The sequence below is a fragment of the Papilio xuthus genome, unplaced genomic scaffold (assembly GCF_000836235.2).
Source record: "Papilio xuthus unplaced genomic scaffold, Pxut_1.1 DF825946.1, whole genome shotgun sequence".
NCBI lineage: Eukaryota > Metazoa > Arthropoda > Insecta > Lepidoptera > Papilionidae > Papilio > Papilio xuthus.
This window is the reverse complement of record NW_013532703.1, coordinates 3,155,830-3,183,188: the sequence shown is the minus strand read 5'-3', so window position 1 is coordinate 3,183,188 and position 27,359 is coordinate 3,155,830. Positions and strand designations below refer to the sequence as shown.

General features: G+C 33.2%; 1 protein-coding gene across 2 annotated transcripts in view; it reads right to left on the bottom strand.

Moving 5' to 3' along the window:
• The window catches only part of Dgk (diacyl glycerol kinase 1), a 67,006-nt gene extending 41,722 nt beyond the window's left edge, over window positions 1–25,284 (bottom strand). For both annotated transcript variants that reach the window (XM_013320881.1, XM_013320882.1), the window contains exon 1: window positions 25,172–25,284. The gene's annotated coding sequence lies outside the window, so the exon portion shown is untranslated. The remainder of the gene's footprint in view (window positions 1–25,171) is intronic.
• Between the last annotated feature and the right edge of the window lie 2,075 nt (window positions 25,285–27,359).

The window sequence follows — 27,359 nt, the reverse complement described above, 5'->3', positions numbered from 1 at the left end:
ATTCGTTTTGGATTTAACAGTCCATTTATTAGAGAAAGTTAAGGTAAAAGCTAATATTTTAAGATCAATAAAAAGATACAAAGATAATATAAATCTTAAATATATATAATAAACAAAACTGTTATCTATATTATGTACAGTTGGCTCCATAAATAAAGTGACAGACAAGATATCCAGATATATATGAACTCCTAAAGTGAACAATTATATAACTACAACCAAAGTCTGTAAATTAATTGAAACACCCATATGAGCGTACACATCGTCAAATATGAGTTCATTTAAGATGCCCATAATTATAGTAAATGACATAAATATGTGTATTTCTATATATAAACATAATCATTCTTAATTAATCTCCTATTAAGAAAACTATAGCGAGACTGGATTATTAAGATTATGATGAAATAAATATTTTTCTTTTTCTTGTACTCGAGTAATAAAGTAACAGCTCTACTGCCAGTTCTAATTAAGATACCGAGCGTCCAATATTGTTCAATTCTGAATTCAATTACAGACATTCTCGTAAAAGACTAGCTAATTTTTATTTTTCCCTTTATTGTTGAACGAATATTACGTTATTGGTTGCAACATTCACTACTTTTAGTTTATTAACTTTGTTTATTAATGAAAATAGAACGTGAGGGTGTTTTTTTACAATCGAACAGAACTAAATCAAAGATCTTATATGCATATTGGTTTGCAGGCAACATGAAAAATAATACATAAATCCAGCTTCCAAATCCATTGTTTTTTCTACATACTTATGGAAGAAAATTAATATTATAAATAATTCTAACTTATTTAGGCAGCAGATATTTTTGTTTTTAGCTATTAAATAATGTGCTAAATAATTTTAGTAATTAAATTTGCCAGAAAATATAAAATTATAATAATAAAGTAAAATAAATTAACGTATTTTAAGAGTTTAAATTAACAAAAGCTCTGTTTTAAATGAACGGAGGAATTCATTATCAACAAAATGTTTAAAAAAATACTATTCATCGCTTTCAATGAATATATTCCATAGAGACTGAAAATAACGTTCATGAATTCTCTTTTGCCTACATTCTTCGTAATGCTAATATAAAATTCTTTAGCACACAGCTCTATATAACCTCATTGTTCGCTCGACATCGCCCTAAAGCGCTTCTGTTTGAATAAGCAATTACTACTTAATGAAAATAAAAAAAGTTCAAACGTAGTTTACAATATAAACTTTGTAAAGTCAACATCATGTCTCATATATAACGTCTATTTACTAATCGCAAAAGGTAAATAATTATTATAACAAAAAAACTTAACTTACCGTACATATATGCAAAGAATACGAATAAAAAGACACCTCGGTTTTAAAATTCGAAGAGGTGTTAAGGAGGGAGAGATACAGGAAGTCAAAAACATACTAGCAAAAAATATTAACCACTTTTCAGTCCGTTATCTGTCATCGTATTTTAGAAGTCTACCTAAATTGAATCTCAACATTTAACACACACTAGAAATATCATCATTTATTTTTGCAATAAATTCCTTAGAAAATAATAAATTCGTATAACGTAGAGGAGTTACGGACGTCGCCGGTCGCGGATTATTTACTGGCGAAGTGTAATCGAAATGAATCGTTATTGGATTCTGCCGGAACCACAGCTTTATGTCCGTTTCACACATAGGCAGTATAGTAAATAACGTAGCACATTCAAAATGGTATTGTTCTGATACCCCAAATGTTTACGATAAAACAATAGAAATGCTATACAGTCCAGTGTCTGTTTTAAAGCTACCGCACCCGAGTGTCTATTGCGCATCCTTTTTATTATACTTTTGGAGATACTTACATTTTGTTACGTAAGTTACGCGAGACTGCATAATTCGCAATCCTATGTGACCCTGTCTGTCCAGTGCTCCGGACAGTACACGAACCGCTCCCTACCCTATTGCTACTGGTCCTTGCACTGCTCTGGTTAAATGTTCTGCCCTCGTGGAAAACAGACATTATTAACCGGGCTCTACTGAAACCTTAACTTTACGAAGATTGCTCACTAAATTACGATTGCCCACTTAAGATCTTTATTTTCAACATTAAAAATTTTATTTCCTTCCTTGGGAAAAACTCTATAAAGTCACAGATTATATATAGTTAGAGTATTCGAAATGGCTTCATATCTTCTAGTATTGTACAGTCTTATATATCTATAAAATTTTAGATATAATCAAAGTATCCTAATAAAGCTTCGTCTCTATAATATTCATACAATTCACGCCTATAACCCAGAGGTGTAAGCAGAGGCCACGGACTTCCTTTTGGCGCGGATCTTCAATCGCCAAAAGATCTTCCACAATCTACTTTTCGCTGTTTCGGGAGACGCTGTTTTTCTCCCGGAAATTCACACACATCTTTGGAATTTCTTTGCTAATATGTGCACGTTGTACCACGATGTTTTCCTTCACCGCAAGAACGTCAGCTAAGAGGGTTAAAACACATTAGTACACTACGGGATTCGAACCGAGGACCTGCAGATGACAAGTCAAGTTATTAACCCCTGAGTCACCAACGCTCTATAATTTTCTGTAATATACGTCTCTATAATATAAATTTGTATAATATAAGCTTTCCCCAGACTGGTAGCGTCTCTACGTGCTATTTATAGACTCCATTATCACATGTACTGAAAAACACCGTACAATGAAAGGCCACAAGTAATTCATTTACTTTCCAGTCGGGCCAGTTTCGCGTAACAGCTAAATTTAGCCTCGCCCGGGGTCGAGTTTAATACTTTGAGTGGCCCTCTAGGAATTTGGGCTTGTTTTTGTGTCCCTGAAAACGGGACGGCTTAAACAATGAATTTGTAAAGGAATTGAAAATTGAATATTCATACTCTACATAACTCTACATACAAAGGAATTTTGTAACCATTGTGCTGATATAATTCGATATTACTTTAATAAATAACACTTAGTGCCGTTCAATGGTTACTCAAAGTTTTCACATATAGCGGTTTTATCCATTTTATTTTTTTCTAAAACTTAATTTAAATGTTTTGCAAATTCGGTATGGAATGCCGAAAACGAAAATTCTTATTTTTTGTTTGCATTGAACTATTCTATGTCAATATTTTAAGTAATCATTAAACGGCACTAAGTGCTGCTTTTTATTATTTCCTTATAATGAGGCGAATCGTAACAGCACCATGGTTGCAAAATTCTTTTGTATAGTTTGTGTTGTAGTATCATCAGCTTCCTATACGTCCCACCGAGGGGCTCGGAGCCTACCCTAAGTTAGGGGTGACTTGGCCATAGTCAACCACGCTGGCCAAGTGCGGGTCGGTTGGCTTGACACATATCTTTGAATTTCTTCATAGATACATGCAGGTTGCATCACGATGTTTTCTTCACCCTTTTTTATTTTCGGCATTTCAACTAAAAGTAAACAAAAAACTATGATGTTTCCAGTATATTTATAATTTACATTTTTATTTAGGATTTTGATGCGATGCCAAAATTTTAATAAGAGTTCGTTACAATTTCGTATTTTAATTTATTATATCTGCGTGTCATCAAATGGCGACGTAATAAATCATTGGGTTACGATTTGTATTAATATAATATGTAATTGACTCCTTGATTCCAAAGAGTTACGTCTTTAACTCATAGACAACTCACAAAGAAAATAAAAAAAAAATATTTAAATGAAATTCGTACCTTTCGTAGTTTCTTTAGTTTTCGAAAAAGAAAAAATAGTTATGTATAAAAAACCTTTTGACGTCACCTTCTCTCAGTTCTGTCAATACGTCATAGTGAAACGACCGTAATCGATTGTAAATCTAAGTCTGCAAGTTAAATTGACTTCAGTTGATATAAGTAATAGAGTTCAAAATGTATTGGCGGCATCCGTGACGTCATAGAGCAGATTACAAACATTTGGGTCACGAACACTCACCAGAGTAGACGTTATGACGTCATTGATAAGCATTTGTTTGAGTTAAGGCTTCGATAAAATTATCGTTGCTGAGTTTTGATAATATCCCTAATGTATCAAATGAGGGTCGGGGTTTTCCTCTACTAATTGGCTATTTATTTTGATGATATACGTGAAAATAATGATAATGAAGTACATGTCTGGGTCAATAGGCTTTAAGTGGGCAACTATGCCTGCATGGTGAGCAATGGAATATTGAATTAATGACCGTACTTCGTATACTTTCCATATTACTACTAATTACATCGATCAGTATATCAAAATAAATATCATTTACTACACACAGGTGTACCTGACCGTGGGCTTCTGAACCCAAAATATCCGTTTAAAACATAATGATATCTCTATTTAGTCAAAGATAATGACAAGGTAGACGATGAAATTTATACGGAGAGATTGATCTCAGAAACTAACAGTACGTCTGAATTCGGCTGTAAGACATGTCGAATAATTTTCTAGGCAACTATGATTGAACAGACATCTGAATTGCTGTAGAAAATTCCTCTCATTTCTTTGTATATTTTTTCGTTATTTTGTCAAATAAAAATGATATTTGTATTTCTATATAAATAATACAAGATCGTGTTCCATTTGTTGAATAGCGTAATCTATCTTTATGTAGTACATACAGCTGGTACATTGCCAACTTACATCAAACAACAGAACTAAACTAAACGGTACCAGTGCCCTTTTTATGTCTTTTATATGTTGTGTGATGCAGACTTTATAATTACAATAAACTTGCAAGAATCAGCATCACCCGAGTAAATCTAACTAATCTTACCAACGCTAATATCATAAACTAGCTGTCGCCCTCGACTACGTCCGCGTGGATATAAAAAAACTTAATTGGTGAAGCCCACCCATCCATCCATCCACATCACATCCATCTAAACATTCGCAAAAAAAAAGAATAAATAGTATCCTATGTCTGTCTCCTGGCTCTAAGCTACCTCCTCGCCAATTTTCAGCCATATCGGTAAAGCCGTTCTTGAGTTATAAATAGTGTAACTAACACGACTTTCTTATATATATATAAGAGAAATCCAAATGGTTAGATGGATGGATGTTTGTTTGAAGGTATCCCTGGAACTGCTCAACGGATCTTGATAAAAGTCGGCACAGATGTAAAACATATTCTGGAAGTCACATAGGTTACATTAAGTTATTTTATAATTTCGTGCGGACGAAGTCGCAAGCTAATACATAAAGTAGATACCGTAGATTGTGTTGGAGTTTGTAATCTGCTGACATGTGCACTGGCTGGTTTTAGTCTAGTTTTAGTTTTATGAAAAAAGGTGTACATCTGTCATACGTAAAATATTTTTCATTGTCTTTCATAAATATATTTTCCCAAGTAAACTTGTATTATTCATCAGGTTATGGGCCCAGCCCAGCACAAAACCTAGTAAATATAAAACGTTTTTATAATTATGGCTCAGTCGGTGCGAATAGAGTTACTGGACAAAGATAATTATGAAACGTGGAAAATACAAGTACAAGCATTGTTAACGAAAACGGAAGGTTGGCAATACGATAGTGGAAGAATTGTAAGACCTTGTTCCACACCAGGAAGTGAAAAATTGACAGATGAATGGTTAGCAGCAGACGAAATAGCTTCCATCCAGCCTTCGCGTTCATCACCCGATAAAGCTTCATCTATAGATATTTCTATAGCTCCAGCAAAATGTTCATTTTCATAAAGCCTCTCACTATCTTCTTGATTACATTGCGTTGTTGTATTTTCTGTCATCTCATTTTGATTAACTTCTTGATTGGTTTCTCTAACATTATATAACTTCTTAGGCCTTCCACGTTGACCTCTTTGTATTTTCGGTCTTCCAGGCATTCTCTTTAATATTATCTGACTTGTCATATCCTCATTTGCTTCACCAGTTGCATTTTCACTTGCATTGCCATTATCGTTATTATCATTTATGTTATTTTCTTGTACTATTTCAATATCATCACATCTCGTATCTTTATTAAATACTACATCAATGATAGATTCATTATCTAATTTCTTATCCTTTTCGATAATCTCATTTCTATCTACATTACTGTCTTTACTTACGCAAATTTCATTGATTTTGATAATATGATTCTCTTGAAATTTCACATCTCGTGCAATAACAACTTTATGTTCACCTGGTATCCATATTCGATATCCTTTAGAAGTTCGTGGGTATCCTACCATTATGCCTTCTCGAGCACGCGCGACAAACTTATCTTTATTGGGCGTCTTGTCTAAAACAAAACATTTAGAACCAAAACATCGCATGTACTCAATGTTGGCTGGTTCTCCATACCACATGTTATACGGCGTATCTCCATTAAAAGTATTAGTCGGACAACGATTTCTAATATGACAGGCAGTTGCCACTGCATCAGCCCAAAAACATTTAGACAGTCCCGAAGACAATAACATACATCTAGCCATCTCAGTAAGAGTACGATTCATACGTTCACTCACAGAGTTCATTTGAGGTGTATGTGCTACCGTCAAACGACGTTGGATTCCTTCGGTTCTTAGAAAATCATCGAATTCTTGGTTGCAGTATTCGCCACCGTTGTCAGACTGAAGAGCTTTAATTTTCATACCAGATTGTTTTTCAACAAAAGTTTTATACGATTTAAACGCGTCCAATACTTTACTTTTCTTACTAAGCAAGTACACTTCGCACCAACGTGTACTGTCATCTATAAAAGTGACAAAGTATTTTGCTCCACCTAGAGATTCGGTTCTCATTGGTCCAACCACGTCCGAATGGACAATCATTAATTTGGTGTTACATGGGCCTCTCGTCTTCAAGAACGGTAGTGTAGTCATTTTTCCCTTCGTACATGTTTCACAGTCATATAATACATTCATATCGTCTGTCTTAACATCAAATCCGTAAGTATTCAGTAATTTCACAAGATCTCGTGCATTCAAATGACCCATACGCTCATGCCACAAACGTATATCCACATTCATAGCAATTAATGCGTCGTTCATTCTATTCTTTACTTCTCTCACTCTGTATAAGTTACCCACACGATCGGCTGTCATTTTGACAATGCCCTTGTTATCAGTGACATAAGCAACGTCACGTTTAAAAAGAACATTATGACCATTGTCAGTAATTTATAATATATTTATTAATATATTAATAAATATATTAATAAATATATTAGAAATATCTATAGATGAAGCTTTATCGGGTGATGAACGCGAAGGCTGGATGGAAGCTATTTCGTCAGAGGTTCAGAGTTTGATTAAAAATAATACTTTTGATATTGTTTTGAAGCCCGACAACTGTGATGTTGTAGGATGTCGCTATGTTTTAACAAAGAAACAGAACATTGATGGTACTGAAAAGAAAAAGGCAAGACTTGTAGCCAAAGGTTATAACCAACGATATGGAGTAAATTATTTCCAAACGTACGCTCCGGTAGCTAGACTTCAAACTGTAAGGTTATTGTGTGCTCTTGCTGCAGAATTTGATATGGAAATTCATCAAATGGATATTAACACAGCGTATTTAAATGGAATGCTTGATGAGGAAATTTATATGAGGATTCCAGAATATTTAGAGAAAACTTTAAAATATATTATAGAAAATGATAGTATAGATGAAAATATTGTGATGCGGGCAAAAAGGATGTTGAAGGATCTACAAGGCGGTGGTAATATATGTATACTGAAAAGGTCGTTGTATGGATTAAAACAATCCGGACGACAGTGGTACATACGTTTAAATGAAAAATTAGAAAAAATGGGAATGAAACCTACACTTAATGAACCTTGTTTATATTATAAGAAAAATGATGATGGTCAATTACTTCTAGTGACTATATATGTGGATGATATTCTTATAAGCTGTAAAGATAAGCAATGGATTCTACAGTTTAAAAGGGAGTTAGCAAAAGATTTCGACTTAAAAGATTTCGGAGAAGCAAAGTATTGTTTAGGCTTAGAAATTGAAAAATGTCAGGATGGTGTAAAGCTTTCTCAAAGAAAATATATTAAAGAAGTTTTGCAGAAATTCGACATGGAATATTGCAATCCTGTATCAACGCCACTTGAAGTCGGCATGAAATTTTCAAAAAGTGTTGAGACAACGTATCAACAGTCATGGCCGTACAGAGAACTAATTGGTTCCCTTATGTATATAGGTATTGGAACTAGGCCAGATATTTGTCATACGATCTCGAAACTTGCTCAGTTTACGGAAAATCCGAGTAAGTTACACTGGAAATGTGCAAAACGTGTGCTGAGATATTTAAAGAAAACTATAAACCATTCTTTATTTTATAAGAAATCTGGAAAATCATTATATGGGTTTAGTGATGCAGATTGGGGCAATTGCTTGATTGATAGATGTTCCTATTCTGGATATGTGTTTATACTTGGCAACGCCGCGATATCTTGGAAATCGCAGAAACAGAAATCGGTAGCTACATCTTCGACGGAAGCTGAATACGTGAGCCTGGCAGAATCTATGAAAGAGAGTATATATTTGAATAGTTTATTAACTGAATTAGGTTTGGTTGAGCTTGCTAAGGTGGTGATGCATGTTGACAATAGAGGTGCGATTTGTTTGTCTGAAGATCCTAAATTTCATAACAGAAGCAAACATATTAATATTAAATTTCACTTTGTACGTAGTATTGTGAAAGAAAAATATTTAACCTTAAGGCATCTGTCAACGGATTTAATGATAGCTGACATCTTTACTAAAGCTTTGCCAATATCGAAACATTTATTTTGCGTAAAAGGTTTAGGGCTTGTAGATAATGCAGATTAAAGGGGGCGTGTTGGAGTTTGTAATCTGCTGACATGTGCACTGGCTGGTTTTAGTCTAGTTTTAGTTTTATGAAAAAAGGTGTACATCTGTCATACGTAAAATATTTTTCATTGTCTTTCATAAATATATTTTCCCAAGTAAACTTGTATTATTCATCAGATTGCACATCCATACCGCCGCGAAATCTGCTCAGAACCGAAGCAAACCCAATTAACCTTGATTTAGTTTTTTGGCGTTGGTTAACAGGCCTAAAGCATGTAATTACAACACCTTAAACAGCAATATGGAATCGAGATGCCGAATGAAATTGAATTATTTTTCTTCATTTTTGTATTATGACTGGTTACCAAAATACTTTTGCAGGCCCAACTCCATTAAATAAAAGTGAGGCGTTCGATGCGTATATTTTACCCGCAGTATACATTTAGGGTATGTTTAATGTCGCTAATGTTGATGTATGCGCGCCTTTATGTCGTGTCTACGGAAACTGTCACTCACTTCCGCTCCATGAGTTTTCTTTGTCACGGTCTAGTCATTCATCTTCGCACAAGAACACTGTTGTAACACAAAATTGTTTATTTAATTGATAGATATTACTTACATATAAAAAAATATTAGAAAAAAAACTGAAAACTTCAGCAGAATAACCTAATTTATCTCAAATGTTCCATTGATCAAGTTCTTTTTTTTTTGTGACTGAGTAGTCGCTTGAAGAGGCATTTACAGCTTCACCGGGCATGAGGTGGCCGAGCGCAGATGGCGCTTAGCCTGAACCTCGTTTAAGGGTAACAAAACTCGAGGGCTCCCTTAGGAGCCTCGGCTCGGGCTGTTAGTTCGTTATGATCAAGTTCTATTTCAATTAATTTAAAGGCGACTTTTTTTAATTTAAATCAATGCTTGGAAGAACACAGTTATTTCATACTAGCGGTCGCCCGCGACTCCGTCCGCATGATATTAATACCTATACCAAATTTCAGCGAAATCCATACAGCCGCTCTGGAGATACCTTCTAACATACATCCGTCCAACCAAACATTCGCATTTATAAGATTACAAAAAAAACTATTTATTAATTGAATTAACAAGAAACTATAAACACATGTGATCATTTAAAAAGGATAATAAACGTGTAGTAAATCATGGCGCAGACTTAAATTCCCTCCTAAGTGAAGGCATTAATTAACATGGAGGCTCCATTAAAGGCTAGAGAGACTCCGACGTCGGCGAGTCGCTATCAGGCTCACGTTACTATGAATTAAATAAGTGACCCACTTTCCAGTGATTTACTGCAGATGCATTACTTGATTGATTATTAAACAGATTTATAACGTTGTATAGATGAGATTTACGTCATTATAAAGAATTAGAACTAGAAATACTGACGAGGAAATATACTATTTTTGTGCGTTCTCTCCCTAGATTAAAAGGCAACGCATCTGCAATTACAAATGTCTATGGTCAGCAGGCACTTCATTATTTCAGCGAATTCATTTGGCCAGTTGCTTTTATGACACCTTATGATACAAAAAAATGTCCTGAGTTTGTGATGTTGTAACTACGTCATACTATGTTAAATTGACAAAGCCTCACCGCGGTGATCACGCGGTGTCGCATCGTTGATAAAATTGTGCACAATATTACTCGGCTTAGTTCTTGTTCATTTCTGTGCACTTTTTACGAATTCATATCAAATTTCAACATTTTGCGTCATATCCAGTGAGATATAATGAAAGCGTTGTATTTTTACCATGCCGTCCATCTTATAATTGAGTTCGCCCACAATCTGTTTTGTATTACGTGAACCCGTTTCGCTTGCACTTGAGTGTACGTACTTGTAATAGTGTAGTGTACACACGTCAGCAATATGATTCATAAACGCAATCATATCTTTCAAAATAATAAACTCAGAAATACAAATAAAACGCAAAGATTTTTACTTAAAAAGTTTCGAAATATAGAAGCAACAATTAAATTTTTAATTAAAATCATTCACTATTTTTCCGTTGGAAATTAGGTAGCGTAACAAGTCACGGCTAATCGGTCAAAAAAGGGACAGCTGTGGTGTCAAATCGTCTTCATCTAGCTATGTGTAAATCAGCTCTGAACCGATTCATAAACTCATCAACAACTAAATTGGCAGCTCATAGCTCATTTCAATGTATAATATAACTACGAGTCGACGAGCCGCGAACCGCATGCTGACTATCAGTTCGCAGGTCAATACGCAAATCATAACTCTATGCAGGTTCAAATTGATTTGCGAACCGGATCACTGATTTGCTTACCACATATGAGTCGTGAACTGATCTGTAGATAATTTTTTGTTGTGTTACCCATGTCTATTCTCATGCCTTGTATTAGATACAACAATTAATGAAATAGTTTGGTAATCAATTAACGAAAGGACTAAGTACTCGTACATATAAGTTTTTTTAGAAGGAGTCGTAATGAAATAAATCAATTGGGTTAAAAGCCTAACACGTAAATTACTAACTCGTTGAGTGCTTGTAACATTTTAGCACGCATTCGTTACGTTACTATTGGGTCGTAGTAAAACAGAAGTGTCGGCTCCCGAATTAGCCCGTTGTATCGATTCGGACGAGATCCGAGCAAGTAAACATGCCAGACAGCCGGGGTATTTTCGACGTGGCATCTGATAATACGAAACTTACCAGATAACTTTTTAGGGTTCCCTATCAAGTACAACTATAATACGACTAAATAAAGTTGACACTTTGTAGGTTTTCTTTTAAATCACCTAGTAAACGAGTTTTTTTTGTCTTTGCTTAGTGAGATATATATTCATCAAACATTTAGACAACAACCATCCAATCGATCAACCATCAAAAAACCATCTTACTAATATTGTAAATGCGAATGTTTGGATGGATGTTTGTTTGATGGTATCTACAGAACGGCTGTATGGTTGCTCTGAAATTCGGCATAGACGTAGAACATAGTCTAGAATAACAAATGGGCTATGAACTAAGTTTTTTTTTTAATTCGGCACGTAAGCCAGAATAATTTGACAAATACGTTTGTAAAAAAATTGTTTTCGGAACGTTCACGTATAAGTTTTAGTAAGCGTAAAAATCCTACATATTCTATTTATAGCTGCATACTTAAAACTTTTGCCCAAAGTAGCAGATGTTACTAATGCTAGTTTTCCTGTTAAAATATCTTTCGTGGAAATATCTTAATGAGTTATTACTTGGGATATTTCTTTAGGTTATTATCCTTTCTTTGTTTTTATCTCTCTGTTTTCTTTATCATTCGTATATGAGGGGGACGGAACATCTTCAACACGTCGGGTTACATCGGATATCTTTATAGCCATTACATACTAGCTGTCGCATACGATTATATCCGCTCGAAATTAAAAATGAATGATTATTCTTCCGGATTTTACAGATTATAAGAGCAGTTCTAGAGACACAATAAAAACACACAATCTAAATTTTCGCATTTATATATATAAGATAAGATCATTACGAACTGTTAACCGTGGGGTCCTAAAACCGAAATTTCTGTATAAAACATATCGACATACCTGTCATTATCTTTAACACAATCAGAGATACCAATATGTTTTAAACGGAGATTTCGGATTTAGAAACCCACGGTTAGTCAACGTCCATTCACCTTAGTTGCATTCTACGTAAGACGAATTTTATCACCACTGCGTGCGCCAACGAAATAGTTAATTGCACTTTTATATGCTCATTTACCTCGGCGGTGACGGAAAATATCTAATCTGGAAATAGATATTCTAAATTTAAATGTTTTGCATGACATCTTAATCTTATATATAAAATTTTTGTGTCACAATTTTCGTTCCCTTACTCCTCTGAAACGACTTGACCGATTCTCACGAAATTTTGTGAGCGCATTGAGTAGCTCTGAGAATCGGCCAACATCTATTTTTAATCCCGCGCGGACGGAGTCGAGGGCGACAGCTAGTAATATTGTAAATGCGAATGTATGGATAGATAGATGAAGGTATCTCTAGTACGGCTGCATTGATGTCGGTGAAATTTGGCATAGATGTAGAACATAGCATGGAGGAGCACATAGGCTACTATGTTTGTTTTAATTCCGCGCGGAGAGGTCAACTACGTAAAAGAAAACAAAAAAAAAGTTTAGTCTTCTATGTTTTTTCTTTATAATAACAAAATGCATATGTAATATGAAAAATCTGTGAATGAAGAACGTTTTAAAAATATAAATGGGATGGGATTGTAAAGGAAATCACAATTAAAAAAATCAACGTGATTTTTCACTGCATGAACATCATTGAAAAATAATCATTTCTGTTTTGTTTTTTCAAAGAAATATGCTGGATGAAAATGTATTATATTTTCACTCAGGTAGGAGTAATCCGTCATTTGGCTGTAGCGATATGTCAGACGTATATCAACTCGTCTGAAAAATCCAGCTTTTCTTTTTGAAGAATAAACTACGATTTCTTTAAGACATGAATGAATAACAAAAGACAAACAAAAGGTATTTGCGTTCCATTCAAACTTTGCTAAAAGCATAGAAGGGTATTCACCTGTCTAGACAGATTTAACCATGACAATTGGGCAAATTACATTACATTCGAATTACTATCATGTATGAAGAACTAGCTGTCGCTCGCGACCTCGTCCGTGCGGATTAAAAAAAATATTAAGTAGCCTATGTGTTCTTCCAGACTATGTTCTACATCTATGCCAAATTTCATCAAATCAAATAGAAACATCCAACCATCCATCCAAACTTTCGAATTTACAATATTCTGGTTGTCGCCCGCGACTCCGTTCGGGCAGAATTGAAAAAATCTTAAGTAGTCTATGTGTCCCTCCTGACTATGTTCTACATCTATAGCAAATTTTAGCGAGATCCATGCAGCCGTTTTAGAGAAACCTGATAACAAACTAACATTCTAACAACTAACTAAACATTCACATTTATAACATTAGTAAGAAGTAAGATTTGTAGACAAGCGCTGTGAGAAATTATCCCAAACATTTGATCTGTAATTTATGAACAGTCGTGAAAGCAGACATGTTTAGGAGTGTTGTGGTGTGCGCAACATGTTTATAAGCATGCTGGCTTTATGTAGTAATTGATTGCGTAGTTTCTAATCAAATATATCATTGTAATACTAAAATATGTAGAAACGCCTGCGCATATTCTCGCTAACGGTGAAACTACGAATAAAGGAACAATTTAAACTTTTTTACGTATTAATTTTTCCGCAATGTATTAAGTAGCTAGCAATCGCCAGCGAATCCGTTCGCGTTGAATTAAAATAAAACTTAATTAGTTACCTATGTGTTCTTTCAACCTATGTTTTACATCTATGCTAAATTTCATCCAGATCCATTCAGCCGTTCTGGAGATACCTTCAAACAAACATCCATCCATCGAAACATTCGCATTTATAATATTAGTAAGATGAATAATAAGTGGAAGTATTAAATATTTTATAATAAAGTAAATATAATAAAGTAAATATAATAAAGTTTATTACATATGCGAATGTACTAATTTATATACATCGATGTATTTATGTTTAGATGGATGGATGTTTGAAGGTATCTCCGTAACGGCTGAATGAATCTCACTGAAATTTGGCATTGTATAACATTGTCTGGAAGAACACATTAGCTACTTATTAAGTTTTTTTAATTCCGCGCGGACGAAATCGCGGACGACAGCTAGTATTACATAAATAAAACGTATCTGTCATTGAATTTGTTTATTACAGAAGCAATTCTAACAACTGAAAAGATCTGTTCCAAAATTTCAATATCTCATAAAATAATTGTAAAACGAAAATAATAAAGTCGACTACGATATGTGATTATGTAGGAGGCTCGGATATTACAAGATGGAGTCGTAAAGAGAACGATTGGTGGTTCTGGAAATAGTTCTATACCTGATTAAAAGTGCTCAGTGCGTACGTAAACATTGCAGAGTTCTTTGATACAATTTATTTCACGAGGAAAACATTTATTTTTCTACATATACAAACTCCTTATCTTGATAATTTTATGCTGACAATGTTCTAGAACAGAGGTCTATGTAAATTATGAATACTCGTTAATTCTGGAATTTATAACTAATAATTGACTTTTGCTTGTATCTTTTTTCTCAGTATCTATGTATTATTAATTACCCTGTTTTTTTCTTTTTTTATAATTGTATGGGACGTGCAGCGTGAACACCGAGGTGTTCAACAACGCCCATAGACATCAGTAGTACCAGAAGAACCGTAGACGCACCGTAATACGATGATTATGTACTAAAGAAGATCAAAATTTAAAACAATTATCTACTGCTTTCTTAGTATAGCAGTTGCCTGAGACTTCGTCCGCTCGGAATTACAAAAATCTAATGATCGAGTTAGCCTATGTCACCCCGGGACAGTAGCGCAGTGTAGTTTCCCAACATTGGAAGAATTTTTCAAATCGATTTAACAATTTCTGAACCTATTTAATATAGAAAATCAATTAAATATTTTCTCTTCGTAATTTTAACTTAATGATATGATGATGATGATAATGATGAGGATCAATTGAAGTGTAAGTAAAGTCAATTAAAATTTTTAACCAGCTTTTAAGCAAATAAAACAATATCTTGTTTTCGAAATGCATAAGCATTAAAATTAATATGAAATGATTATTTAATCTTTGAAATATTATCGCTTAGTTACAATAATATGAAAACATTTTAATCATTTATGTATGCTCATCTTACAAAAGCGACGGAATCAATTTGTGAAGCAGCAAGTCTCGTGATTATCTTTGTGCCAGTTTCAAAGGGAATTTACAATTTAACCATTCTCAGCACTGTCTAGTGTCGACTTTCCAGCTCCGAATAGAAGGTAAACTGTACATAGAATATTATAGTGACAATGATTTTAAAACAAGTTTAAAGGAAAGTTAACAAAATGGAAATATTTTCCATAGAATTATTACATATATTATTCATCTTTCTATGTATATAAAAGAAAGTCGTGTTAGTTACAGTATTTATAACTCAAGAACGGCTTTACCGATATAGCTGAAAATTGGTGAGGAGGTAGCTTAGAGCCAGGAGACGGACATAGGATACTATTTATTCTTTTTTTTCTCGAATTTATGCCTTGAAGAGCTGCTTTACTACTACTTAATTATATTATAAAAGAGATTGTTTAGATCGATGGATGGATAGATGGATGGATGTTTGTTTGAAGGTATCTCCAGAATGGCTGAACTGTCTAGTCTGAAAGAACATCTAGACTACTAATTATATTTTATTTTAAATCCGCGCGAACTGAGTCGCGTGCGACAGCTAGTTATGTTATAAAGTTTTTAATAAGAAATGAAATTGGGATACACTTCTAAGAATTATCCAAATTATCTATCAAAGATGAAATTAATATTTTATAATAATATCTAATATTTAATTCGTAAAATCGAAATTATATTTCATTCGTTTGATATTTGATTACATAATTAAATAGTAATTTCAATATTTTAAGGCAAAAAAACTTATCTTGTATTGTAAAATGTAAAAATAAACACGATTTTTTCATATACAAAGAAAGTCTGTAACAAAATTCATGTGAAAAGCCAAATGAAGTAAGCACACTCAAGATCTTCAGATCGCTTAAGTGCTTTAACGACTCTCAAACTGTGTATTCTCGTTTATTTAATTATGAATACAATTAATTGATGCTTGAAGACAAGTGACGAATAAATACAAAGACGATGACGACTTGTTTCGGAGTAAAATAACTTAGTATACTCTTGCAAAGTTAAGTTAATATGTATTATAACACGCAAGTTTGGATGGATAATGAAAATATATGTTGAGTGCCATATACCAAATTAGCTAGACAGGTCTTGATAAAATTTGCAAAAAAGATAGAAAAGAGTCTAGGATACGGATAATAGGGTTTACTCATTTCATCTGAAATCGTGGACTACTAGTCTTAAATGCGAAAGTTTAGACGGTTGGTTGTTTGAAGGTATCTCCGGAACGGATATATAGATTTTGATGAAATTTGGTATAGATGTAGAACATCGTTTGGAAGACAAATAGTCTATTAAGGTTTTTTTTTAATTCCGCGCGGACGGAGTCACGGGCAACAGCTAGTAAAGTATAATTATTTACTCATACTTAAAGTCTCAGTTACTGCTTTTGCCAATAGATAGTTCAACGCTAAAGTTATCCATACATTATGTATTTTGTTGTGAATTATTGACTTATGATTCATTTTTCCTGCTAATTCTTCCAGCTGTTGCTCATATTTTTCATTTCAAAATCAAGGCCATTCAACTCTTTCTATAAGTTCGCAAATAAAAAAAGATGTTACAGAAATAACATAGCAAAACAAGAAAAGTTTATTTTACTATTTTCATGATTTTGTATTTTATTACAGACAGCTGTTTGTGATGTTAAAGAGTGTTTTCTGTCTCATTAGATATGTAACGATATGGATACGTTCATGAGTTGCTATAAGTCAATGGAAATGACTCGACACCCATCATTTAAATAGAAAAAAATAAAACACAATCACCGTAATCAGTACTCCAAAGCCGATCAGAACATCTGTCTGGACGTATTTAATTATCAATTAAAAAAATGTATAACACAGAGCTATAAATTTTTAGATATTCATTTTTAATTCAGAAAAATATTGATTAGCATTACATGGGATCAGATCAAAGACTCCGATGGCTGGGCCACCTCATGAGGATGGGGGAAGATCGAAAGGCCAAAGCAGCATACCTCGGGACCCCGATTGGCCGCCGACCCATCAGTCGGCCCAGGTACCGCTGGCGAGACGCCGTAGAGCTGGATCTGCGGGAGCTTCAAGCGATGGACTGGCAGGAGAAGGCGCAAGACAGGCGACTTTGGCGATCTCTTGTGTCGGAGGCCAAGACCCACTTTGGGTCGATGCGCCAGCGGAGTAAGTAAGTAAGCATTACATGGTTTAAGAGTGTCGATGGGTCAGGGATTAAACACTTGATTCGACTGCAGGTCCTGATTTCAAATCTCATGTGTTATAGATTTACATATATACATTTATCCGACGGTCTTAAGATGAAGGAAAACATCGTGATGCATATATCTACGAAGAAATTCATCTATATGTGTGAAGCAAACCCGCACTGGGATTTGCATATTTGACTATGGCTTAGTCACTCTGACTGTGTTTAGAAGCCGAGCCTCTCAATGGGGAGGATATAAAGTTGATAATTAAACATGGCTTCGAAAAAGTCTAAGCCAATTCAACTTAAAATTAATCTAAACGTGAATTATCAGTTGACACCTGTTATGTTCCCACTTTAGCGGTCTGACAGCGTTCCTGTCGGCTTTGAGATTATGCCTTGTTTCATTTACATAATTTTGATGAACTCTTGCGACGTCAATCCACAAAGGTGAATTAGGTGTTAGAGTTTTTATCCGACAAGCTAAGGTTAACAGTATAATTATTTATTGTATTTTCATAAATTACACTAACTATTATTAATTAATGTAAACCCATCCGCACTTGGCCAACGTGGTTGACTATGGCCTGATCACCCTTAAATTAGGGTAGGCTCTGGGCCCCTCGGTGTGGACGTATAGGAAGCTGATGATGATGACGATGATTAATGTAGTTTTAAAATTGTTATTATTATAAAATAAATCTATTTTTATGATATGTTACAATTCATTTAAATGCTCTTACGCAATAAATTGCTACTTTTTTTAAGGATACATTCCAAGTGTATTATTAATATTAAAAACCAAGAGCCGCATATGTTACCCATGTTTGATTCCCACCATGTAATAACTAAAATTAAAACCGTTTAAAAATAACTTCAAAAAAGTACTGTAAGTTCCATAATCCGTCATTAAGTGGGTCCCTCGCCGTGGGTTTCTGAAACCAAAATCTTCGTTTAAAACATATTGTTATCTTTATTTTGTCGAAGATAGTCACAGGGATGACGATATTTTTATACAGATATTTTGGGCTCAGAAACCTACGGTAAGTGTATTACCACAGTTTGAATTACCACCGAATCATCTACACTAAGTAAAACACGTTAATAACTATTTTTTAAATTTTATAATATCTTTATTGATCTCTTGTGTCGGAGGCCAAGACCCGCTTTGGGTCGATGCGCCAGCGGTGTAAGTATCTTTATTTCGATTCTATGTATATTTCGTATCAAACATTGTTAGGTTATTGATTTTAACTTTTGTTTTTTAGGTTATATTTAACCTAAAGGGTGTCATATAAAATACATTTGAAAACTAATGAACCAACGATATTCTTCTAGTATTTTTCGTAACAATTAAGTAATGTTTATAGTTAGATAAAAAGTAAATAATAAACTTATCATCACTGTCTTCCAGTGCCGAGAACTAGTAGAAAAACATTTAACCGTCCCTTTTTTACCTTTCGTAAAAACTGAGATGACACTATTTTTGTAAATGTGTTTCTTCTGTGAAACATCACGGTTACATTAATTACAAACGTACGATGTAATTTGTCAACAATGCGATAAACACGACCTACGATAGCAAGGTTACTTATAAATATATAATTATTTCTCTCTAAAACCAAACTATCGGTCGCTTACTACTTGTATATAGCAGCTCACTATACGTCCGCACCGAGGGACTCGGCGCCTACCCTAATTTAAAGGTGACTAGGCCATAGTCAACCACACTAGCCAAGTGCGGGTTGGTTGACTTCACACATATCTTTTAATTTCTTATCAAATAAGTACAGGTTGCAACACGATGTTTTCCTCGTCCGTAAAAACGTCAGATAAATTTACATATGTAAATCGGAAATCGAAAAACACATTGGCGCATGTCGGAATACGAACCCAGGATCTGCAGATTGCAAGTCAAATGCTTGACCCCTGAGCCACTGACGCTACTTACTCGGCGCAAAATAAAAAAGTTGCTTATAACATTCCCGCATACATTAACAATCTTCCAGTGATAGTAAGATTGGTGGACAAGTAGATCAAAATTAAAAAAAAATGGCAACGTTTTTTTGTAACGAAAATACATCGTATTCGCGAAACATGACATTTATTTTTTTCACTTTACATACACACTTTAATATTATTATTTTTGTAAAGAACTACGGTGAAGCCGAAAATGTGTCAATAATTGCCTGAATTAAACGATTACAATTTACGGCTAGAATTTTCAAGCAATGAAAAATAACTAATTCGTTTATCATTTAATACAGCACTGAAATATCTTGAAATTGGCAAGGGAATTCTTTTTTCCTAGAATTTTTAATCTAAGTAAACATTTGTATAAAGTTAGATGCAATTTACTTAATAGAATTTTTCGCGAACAAAACTTTTGCAACAACGGAAGTAGTTTTGAGGAAAATCTAATTTCGTTTTACGGTCTGAATACTTATATGCATAATATACACGCCACCAAAAGCAAATCCCTTCTTTCAATTTATGTATTTACTAGTTGTCGCCCGTGACTCTATCCGCGCAGAATTTCAAACAAATTTATTTAATAGCCTATATGTTCTTCTAGTTGTTCTACATCTATACCAAATTACAGCGTAATCTATTCAGCCGTTGTTGAGATGCCTTCAAACATCCATCCATCTAAACATTCACATTTATAATATAAGTAAGAAGTATAATTACGTTCTAACAATATGTGTGATTTTCTGTTTTCTTTTGTTTCGTTTCATGATATTCCAAAAAAATCTTCGATCTTCTTTTGCCAAGGTCATTAGATTAAAGTTTAGTATTACTCTCCACTGTGAAAAAGTGTCGAATTGATACAGATGTGGTCAGCTTGCGATTGCAGCTGTCCAACAGCCACAGTTGCTCGTAACATACCGAGCGAACCTCGAAGTCGCTTACACAATGCACTCACGATTATTGCGGTGATTGCTATCTGGAGAATCCCACGAAAATAGAGGTATCGTAGCCACATGTACCAATGTTTAAATGAATGAATGGATGTTTGTTTAAAGGTATCTCCAAAACGGCAGCATGGATTTTGCTGAAATTTGGCACAGATGTAGAACATTGTCTTTAAAAGCTGCTTATTAAGTTTTTTTTTAATTCCACCCGGACGGAATAGCGTGCGACAGCTAGTGTTTATATAAAGCCTAAGTCTTCTTAAAAAGTCCCTAAGTATCATTAAAAAATGATTGATGTTAAATAAAAGCAGGCAAATATATAAACCTTTGAATCTACTAAACTTTAACACATTCTGGCCTTTTGAGTGAAATATTTCTGCAAAGTAATGTTCATGTTATTAATTATTACCGCATCAGTTAACAGATTAAAATTATTTAATGGAGTTAACATAAACTGCTAATAAATTAATATACATATATTAAACTATATTTAACTTCAATATGATAATCTGTCTGTGCTTGTATGGATGTTTGTTAGACGGTATCTTCAGAACGGCTGCATAGATTTCGGTTAAAGGCATACATGAAGAACATAATCTGGAAGAGCACATAGACTACTTTTTTTTTAATTTTGCGCAAACGGAGTCGCAGACAACAGCTAGTATTAATATATGATGTGCAACTATAAGAATTTAGATACTATTAATAATTCAAGATAATACAAGTGCTGCTTAGTTCCGAGCAATTAATTAAAAGTGGGTTTCCACTTGCACAAAAATATATTGCCATCTTTATCATTCTCCTTGAAAAAAAACAGAGATGAAATTATTTTTTGTATCTTTTCTCCAGTGGAAACGCACTGTAATGTGTGGTTTAATAACACTCGTTGACAAGTACTGATAAATAGATAAATGCAACACCCTGTTTATATCAACATCGTACTAATAAAGTGACGTGAAACTACTAATTAATATTAAAATTACGCTACATTTTATAATTCAATATGCTTCAACGGTGAAAATATTGCACGGACGATATTTATTTTGTATATAAAATTAACTGGAAATAACTCAATTATATTAAATCGATTTAAAATTGATTAATACGACACACAATTTTGGCATCACCTCTATGATCAATGATTACTAATTAAACACTATTTATAAAAAGATTACTCATTAATTATTTAATGAATTTAAATTTGACTATTACTTTTTACTATTTTAATCCGTGAAGGAAAACATCGTGATGCAACCTGCACATATCTAAGAATAAATTCAAAGATATGTATGAAGTCAACCAACCCGCACTTGGCCAGCGTGGTTGACTATGGCCTAATCACCCTTCACTTAAGGTAGGCTCCGAGCCCCGCGGTTGGGACGTATAGTGAGCTGATGATGATGACGATTCTATTATTCTTTCTTTTTTTTATAATACATGAATAAAATTAGAGCTAAAAACTAATCAAAGATCGATCGATTTTTATTTCTATTCAAGGTACCATATTTACTTAATATATGAACTACATTACTCAATATTCTGGCATAGTTTTTAATATAAATTCAGTAGGAGACAAAATGAGATGGATGCTCTGAATATTAATTAAAGCTAAGGTCAATAAGGAATCGGTAGTCGTTTCTAATTCCAAAGCGTTCTATTCAATCGTTCAAAGAGACGGTTGTTATTGCTTTCCACAGACTAATGAACAAAGAAAATTTATCGTTACTTTGTTGTAATAAGTTCGAACAGTGTCCAATGTATAAAGTCATTTTTGTAAGGTCACGCGGAGATAAAACAAATCTAGTCTTACTAATATTATAAATGTGAATGTTTAGATGGATAGATGGACGGATGCATGAATATTTGTTTGACGGTATCTCCAGAACGGCTTAACTGATCTTGCTGAAATTTAGTATACATATAGAACATCGTCTGGAAGAACACTTAGGCTACTAATTATGTTTTAATTAATTTTGCGCGGAAGGAGTCGCGGGCGACCGCTAGTTTGAATATACCCTGTGTCATCCGGGTATGGTGTAGCTTTGCAACAGTGATTTTTGTAAATTGGTTAAGTAGTTTAGGAGCCTATTTAATGCAAACAACAAATTTTACTTTTTTAACATTTTTAATACTATAAATTAACTAGTTTTTTTAAAGAGATTCGAAAGGATATGTTATGTTTTTTTTTTCAAAAAAATCTTACCGTCTATTATTTCTTATATAGTTAAAGGCAAATTATCAATCATTCTACTGATTTTTACATGAGTTAATTGTGTTTTTTTTCTATTCAGTGATTTCAGCAATCACCCGTTGGCTTCTCAAACCCGGACACAGCGTAGAGTTTACAAATCAATACTAATATTTAACAGATGTTGAAATAAAAACGAATTGACCAATTTTATGGCTTTTTTTAACAATATAAATTATATTAACGTTTCTAACACTTTACAGTGATCGTGGTTAGGAGGCTGAGATGTTTAACGTCTTTAGATCCATTACCGTCCGATTTCAACAATAAATTTTGCTCTGATAAAAGCAGAATAAAGTCAATTTATCTTTGGATGCTACTGTTTTATAATCCGTTTAATATTTATTTATTTGCCTCATGCTTTTTTAAAATGAAATTATTCAAAAAAGAAAAACATTCTCATTATGAGAATAGTTTAATAACAGAACTTAGGTTTCATCTATCTGGTTTTCTGCCTACATTATTTATATCAGTTAAGTTAAATAGAATTCCAGCCTCAAAGCTCATAACTAACGACCCGACTTGCGGTACAAAGTTAAGTCTTTAGTCTCTAATAGTAAGTTTGCATTATTGATATTAGCTGACTTTGATAACTTCTCCTTTGCTCTACCTCAGATACATAACCTATCAAAGGCCCTCGCCTCGCCAACCGCACCCGTTTGCATTGCTAATATGCATAATGAACGTCCATTACAAGCTTCAGCTCACTTCATTATTAAAATTACCACAAAGGGTGTGGCAAAGCAATATTACCAAGAATTGAGTTAATAAAGTTGAACATAGTATATACGAATTACCATTGTCTCTCTCACTCTTTTTTATGTGAGTTTCTCTGTAATGATACACACGGACAGATTAAAATCGTTAATTTGTGTATACCATCATAATGTACATATATAAAATGCGAATATTGAAAAACAAATCGGATCCAACCTAGACCTACAGATTCTAAATCAAGTTCAACCGACATTATAAATGTGTCGAAACTTAAATCAATAGTTGGTGTTGATCTACTTCTTTGAATAATTTATGAAATATTATATTTATTTAAAGTACCAGTGCTTTACTAAGAAACAATATTCAAAATTAAAAAGATAGACGGCCAATCTATTTGTTATTTTAACATGCTTACGCACGTACTAATATTATATTTATTCCTAACCGCGTGCCCAGCACGATCTTTACAATAATGCTTCTGTTCAAAACTAACACCAACTAAAACAAATAACACGTCAAAACAATTATTATAATCCAACCGCAAAGTTACAGATTATAAAGTAATTAGGGTTGTCATTTACAAGAAAAAATTATAATTAAATTATAAAACATTACAGATACATTGTTTTTATTTTTTGTTGTTTTTGAGTTTACATGTTTTTTATGCTTGTATATATTCATGCATCAACACGTAGTTAAAAAATCTTGTTTTTTTTTTAAACAAAAGAGATAGTCATTGTGAAAATGAAATAGGTTCAATTTTCAGTAAACCAAAGTTAAATTCCGTAGATCTTGCTATAGGACAATGTTTCTGAAGAACTTATTGATTCTTTTATGTCCTAATTTAGTTCAAGGTATTCTTTAAGAAACGCGGACGGAATAAATATTTTTTTGTATTAAGATTTACATTAACCCAATGTCGGGATTATTATGCTGTCCATTATTTTTATTCGTAGTATGTTTCTTTTTTATTTGTTTTGTTTTCCTTTTATAATTTCACATCTATGAGTACGGTAAAAATAGTGTTTAAATACATTTTAATTGTAATTATTTGCTTACGAAAAAAAATAAGCAAATTTTTTTTCTTAAAATTTTTCTTACTTTTAATGTTGTTTCTAAAATTAATTATACCTTTTTATTATACATAAAGAAGGTATAAATCATTTTACGTATGCGGTGTAATTAACTGTATGTTGAAAAATAAAAATCTGAAATAAGTGATTAACAATAAATATAATTAAGTAATAGCTTATAGAGACAACCCTATTCATATTCAAGGAGGAAAATAAATAAAACTATAAGTTACGTCTTGTTTCTGTACTGAAAATATGAACATATGGCGTGTGTTAGAGCAAGTAATCCTCAGGAAAAAAGACTATCGTAGTTATTGATATCGAAGCACGTGCAGTAAAAAAGTACAAATAAAAATAACAAAAAATTAACCCACTTATAAAGATATGAATTATTAACTTGTCATTTTGTGACTACACTTTTTATGCTAAAATATTTTTCAAAAATGAATCTTTTAAAAAAAGTTGATGGACTTTGAATTAACTTACCTCGTTTTACTGCTTCGAAGTCAGAAATCAAATAGTTTCCCCTTCATTATTTTGTTAATAGTGTCATATTTTTTAAACTAATCACAGCAAAAACATAATAACAAGTAAACAAAAATCACAAACTAGAGAAATAAAACCAAGTGTTTGATTTTTAAAATGTGGGTAATTTAAACAGTTTACGTACAAACTTTTATAAGTTAGTTTCTACATTTTCCATATTTAAAAACACATCAAAAAACAAAATTATAAATAAAAATTAAACAACACACTAGTTTTGAGCACAGTTTCTTTTTAAATATAATCACAAATGAAAATTATCGGAAATTTTCCGGCACCGGCGTTAGAGAAACGTCCACCGCTCAGACCCGCTCTCTGAAAACTGAAGCTGAAGACCACATCATATCGTACAGCTTTTGGCAAATCTATACGAGATGTACACAACATTATTTGTCTCGCTTTAATAAAAGGCCATGCTATTATTCTATCTCTTTTCCCCTTCTTATCCTGGCCGCTAACAAAACCGAAAAACATCCCTCAAAAAATATCGAATTACTTTCTCATTATTCGACAAATGGTACGCACATTTGACAGTTAAGTTAAAACATTTGAACGCAAATTTTTGCGGGAAATTGATACAATAAATAGATGATGTGTGACAACTAATTACTTAGTTTTCTTGTATTTTATTCTGCAATTAGTATGGATAGATATATCTCGTATGCAGCAAATTTAACACAGTTTATTATGATAAAACTGGGCTATTCACTTAGTTATTGGTTGTTTTATCGTTGCACATCTTGGACCATATGGCTGTGTGCTTTCTTTATCGGTTAATGACGCATTAAAGATGGACGGTGTAGGTTTCCTACTGGTCATTAAAACAATTTACGATAGGCATTGTGTTAGGAAATTTTATTGCACGGCAGTGGCGGACGGCTTAATAAAATCTTTTATTATTCCCTTTTCTCTCAGCCGATATAAAATGCGAGAGTAATAAAATCAATACTTTAACAATAACCCTTCTAATTTATGTTGGACATTCATGAATACTAATTGCTTATTTAAAATGGTTTGTATTAGTTTGTTTACGTTTACTTTATAGACTTCTTTTTATAACTGTACAAACCTGCATACGATTTATAAACCATAAATAATTTATAAAACTTAAATATTTTTAAAGGTTTCGGAAAACGAAATTAAAAGTGAGCAAAGGGAACGATTTTCGGGCCCCAGTATTAAAGTCGTACTGAAAGATACAAACAGACACACTTTATCAGCTTCAAGCCTAAGTTAGGTGTGACTAGGCCATAGTCAGCCACGTCGGACCAGTACGGGTTGGCTGGCTTCACACATGTCTTTGAATGAATTCCTTTGCAGATTGCATTAGAAGTCAAGGGCTTAACACTTAAGCCACCGACGCTCTCACAAGAAATTCTCTACAATAACATTACCACACACATTTCGTGGGTGCTGTTAATCTTTTCACATTATTAATTGCATATAAATCAACAATTCTACATCTCCATTTGGTAAAAAGCTAATTTCTTAGTTCAAGTAATCAAATATTTAATACACACTAGTACATATTTATGGATATAGATAATTGGAGACTCAATTTTGCACATTTTAGTGAAATTACTTTCGTGTAACAACTCCCCACGGCAACGATAACCGCATGAGTCTAATGGATTAAAAGATAACTAACTCATAAGTTTTACATGGTAATCGAATTATTTCAATATGGTGATGATGTCAAAAATAATCAACTTTAACTTTTATACATTATTACCCTTTGTCGTCGGAGTACCCAGACAACTATAAGTTTTTTAGCTATATAATTTTCTAGATTCTTCGTTGAATTTAAATATCGGTGTAGTTTTTGCATTTAATGTTGTTTTTTTCTTCTTTGCCTTCTTTATTTTCTTCGCCTAAATGTTTTATAGCTATGTTAGTTTATACCTTTGAGAAATAGAGGTATAAAAAGGAATGCACCTGTAAATTTTTTAGATTACACATTAATCCACAACTAATGTTATTTTATATACTCTTTGGTTATTACCTACATCTCACTGATCAGGTAATTTGAATTTGAAGTCTCTCTACGAAGATTTTAAGTATTATAAGTATAAAGGCCGTAATTTAAAGAATATAAATTAACCCTTAACGGTCCAAAGGAAGGTTCTCAGGT